Source organism: Atta colombica, unplaced genomic scaffold (assembly GCF_001594045.1).
Source record: "Atta colombica isolate Treedump-2 unplaced genomic scaffold, Acol1.0 scaffold205, whole genome shotgun sequence".
Taxonomy (NCBI): domain Eukaryota; kingdom Metazoa; phylum Arthropoda; class Insecta; order Hymenoptera; family Formicidae; genus Atta; species Atta colombica.
In genome coordinates this window covers 319,559-323,837 of record NW_017259300.1, presented here as the reverse complement: position 1 = coordinate 323,837, position 4,279 = coordinate 319,559, and the positions used below count along the sequence as shown (strand labels likewise).

General features: G+C 32.4%; 1 protein-coding gene across 1 annotated transcript in view; it reads left to right on the top strand.

The window, feature by feature from the left end:
- LOC108687390 (chaoptin-like) overlaps positions 1-4,279 on the top strand; it is a 100,227-nt gene that overhangs the window by 47,732 nt on the left and 48,216 nt on the right. The window lies entirely within an intron of this gene.

Here is a 4,279-nt window from a genome sequence, read left to right as displayed (position 1 = left end):
CTCTCTCTCTCTCTCTCTCTCTCTCTCTCTCTCTCTCTCTCTCTCTCTCTCTCTCTCTCGGTGGAGGAGAGAGTCTGCGCGAGCACACGTTGCACCATGAGGAAACGGCGGTCGCCGGCGGCGCCCGATGATTCCCACGGGCGCGATAATTTATTTCCCTTACAATTCCGTCAGTACAATGCGAGAACTAAAATATGACCCGACCTTTATAACCGTGCATCCTCTCGCCTCTCCTCGCGCCTCGCGAAACACGAATCGTGTATACAGGCGCGCGCACACTTAATTCATCTCCACTCGCAATCCGATCCCCTACCCAGTGGGTAGAGATACAGTATCGCTGGACGCGGAAGTTTTGAGGATATTGCTGCCGCGCGACTGTCCTCTCTCTCTCTCTCTCTCTCTCTCTCTCTCTCTCTCTCTCTCTCTCTCTCCCCCCTTCTCCTTCTCTTCTCTTTCTCTCTTTCTCTTGAAATGTCCTCTAGAGAGTTATTTGGCCCATCGCTCTCTTCCTTGAGAAAGACGGAAGAGAGACAGAGATAGGGAGAACGCTGGAGTGAGACGATGAGGCATATTGCTGTGCCAACTTGGTCAAACTTTACATAAGTTACTTGTTCGTGGCCTATTAATGTCGGCGATACTCTGGCACTTTGTCCTTCCCAAAACACCCTAGGGGGGCAGGCCTGCTGTGAAGTAACCCTCCGCGACGACTGCTCGTGGAAAATCAGCGCAATAACTCAGTGCTTTTCCGATGGTTTACTCGAAGAAACAAATGAGCAACGAAAGGTATCCTCTCTGATCAACGTGCTTGAGATTCCCGCAGAAAAGTTGTAAAGCAATACGAAAATATGATCGTGATTAAGGAACGATCCTCTGCTATTTTTTGATACTCTCTTATAAACTCAGACTTTTATTCGGGATAGAAGGATGAGAAAACAGGAACAGACCACAGGAGGAAGGTGATGCGGAAAATATGAGACGAAAGACGTAGGCCATTCGATCCTGACGATCAGAAGTCAGAACCCGTGACACGATGCATAGAATACTAAACAGGTCGCTCTCACCTCTATAGGTATGCCGTGAAATTAGATTGCACTTTCGTGGAAGAAGCGGCGAGGGCGAGCGAATAAAAAAATACAGTCGCGCACCTTTCTCATGCTCTGAAGCGGAAAGCGTCAATAGCTTCATTTGCGGAAGGTTCGGGAACGTTAGTCAGTTCATCGACGCGTTTAACCTGAACCAATAGTCAAGCTTGATTTGTAATAGTTCATTTGCGCAGCGTCTGCAATTAAAGTAAAACGTTGGTGTTGTCTGTGTGGATGTCTTTGTTGTGTCTTCATCGCATGAACGAGGTTTATCGATGTTCGCAAGAAACGAGGTTTATCGATGTTCGCAAGAAACATCGATATAGAAATCCAATATATTGTTTATTGCATATTGCTTATCTACTGTTTTTATTTATTATTTACTATAATATTTCTAATTTAGAACGAGATACGCAATTGTATAACAATTAAAAATCTTAAACTGACAATAAATCTGAAGTCTTTAATTAGTAAGTTTCAAAAGTAGATTTAATAATTTGCAATTTAAAAACATAGTTGAACATTTCAAATACATACGACACACACACACACACACACACACACACACATACACATACACACACACACACACACACACACACATTGTAAGGAAACAACTTTAATTAAAAAAAAAAAAAAACAGAAAATGGAAGATAACACTTTTATTTAAAAAACATAACTAAAAAGGAATGAACTAAAATTAACTAAAACATTTATGTACTCTAAAATAACATTAATAATCTCTACGTAAGTAAATAAGATTTAATTTAAAGTAATCTCAACATCATGCTAATAGAATAATGCAATTGAAAGATCGCAGCTTCGAAAGCGTCGAATGCAAATGAATCAAAAGTAATGAATAATCCGACGCGAGAATGTCTACATGTTATTTTACTTTCCGTCTCATCTATATCTTTGAAAATAATATATCAATCCTAATATCCAGTAGCATATTTATTTATGTGGGCTTTTGGAACTAAAACTACCTAGAGCTTCAAAATGTTATGGAGCGTTACTTTTAAAAGAAAATGAAGTTATTAGGTAATTTAAACATTTGCATATATGGAGTAATTTTATAAAAATCATTGAAACAATACATAGCGACTCCCATTATCCTTTAAATAAGTAGCTAGTTTTACTAAAAGTAGACAAATAGGTAAGTAGAGTGCTCAGAATATCCCAAAAAAACTTTTATTTTTATAATTACATTTTTTAGTAATATATTGTTTAAATATATTTACATTAATACCTAATGAGATAAAGTAATAAACTTTAATATTTTTTATTTCTCTTTTCCAGAACAACTTTTTAATAATGGATTTTCTCATTTTATTTCTTAGCATCATTTATTATTAAAAAATGTAATTGTGATTGGAAAGAAAGAGAATTTAGAGGATGCTCAAAAATTACAAGCTCCTGGGCGTACTTTTTAATGTGACTCTCGATATATCAATAATTTTAACATATATTAATAGTATTTATATTAGTCCTGATAAAAATGATAGTCAAATCTATTTAATCAAACAATTTGCCACATTTAGAGCCGGTTGTTTCATTTTCGAATAAATATGTGGTAATTTATCTATTGGATAAACAAAACAGTAAAAGAGCATAAAAGAGAAAGAGAGTAAGACAATGAGCAGAAAGATGGAACAAATCTAAAAGATTTATTATCGATTTATTAAAAAATGTTCATTAATGGTTTCTCGTTTGTCTCTTGTTTCAATTTTTCTTGATGAAAATTGCTTCGTCAAGCAGAACCGTGTACTAGATAGTAGTAAGTAATAATGTAAATAATAATCCGAATGTTGCAAAATATACAGAAGCGATAAAATCTAACGCGCTCGCGATAATCAAACAATTAATTATTTATCAACTTAGCGAGCTCTAAATTGACACATAGTGGATTGCTTATAAATAACATCATTAACGCATTGTCAAGTACAGAAATTTGGATGGCATTTTCGAGATAAATTTTCATTTAATGAGAAACAAAATAATTGCTCCGATACGGTTATTGAAACGAAATACTGATTCTACTTTATGCTTTCAAGATTATCTCAAAGAGATATTAATGTTTTCATGTTTAAACGACTAACATAAATATTTTGAATTAAAAATATATGTCGCTGTGACAATTCACAATACAATCGCTGTACAATTGCTATACAACCGCTTTTGTGATCATGTCCACTTGAATTAATAGAAAAGAGTACCTCTGAATAACAGGTTTTTTCAGAGCACTTTTAAATAAAGAACGATTATTTTCTCTGAAAAAAAATTGTTCTTCACAGTACCTACATTTTTGAACAACGACATAGCTTTCGTCCAAACAATAATAATTTGAAACTCAAACAAAAGATATTATTTTATCCTATGTGCGTATTGAAATATTTTTTCTCATAAAATAAAACCGAATTTGCACTAATAACCATTTAAATAATACTAGCTTATTATTTAAACAGTTTGTTACTAATTCAAATTTATTTAATTTTTATTATTTATTTAATAATTGTTTTCATTAAAAATAATAAAAACGAATGATTTTCTTTTGAATCATTGATCATTCTAGATTGATCATTCTATGATCGCTACCGATATTTAAATCAACAAATGAAAGTATTTTTGCAACAACCATCGCTCAATTAATTTTGATCAATTTAACTGTCCATCGCTCAATTTTCTGAGTATAACAGTTTAATTTTTCCATAATAAAGAGGATTTCGAACTATATATCCATTAAAATTATATTCATGTTGTGCAATCACATTTATAATATTAACGCATACTTTTAACGCGATAAATTGCAATAATAATATGCATTTTTTTTAAATTCATATTTGTATTGATTGACATCTGATTAAAACAGTAAAGGATAAACATTTATTTAATATTAAAAAATCATAAAAAATAATCTGTATATGTAATTGCATATTTATATATATTATTAAGTGAATGAATAAAATATAGGTAAACTTCCTTGATTTTTAAAAACAACATTAAAGTTACTTATTAACTCATTTATCGTATATAATCCATTATTTTTTTTACATAAGCGAAAAAGTAACTTTGATCTATTATCATTTTGCAATATTATAGCATTTTTAAAAACGACATATGGCAAACTGAAATATGTGTAACTTTAATAATACTAAACTTTAATAATACTAAAATTTTAAAATTAAAATTAAAATTAA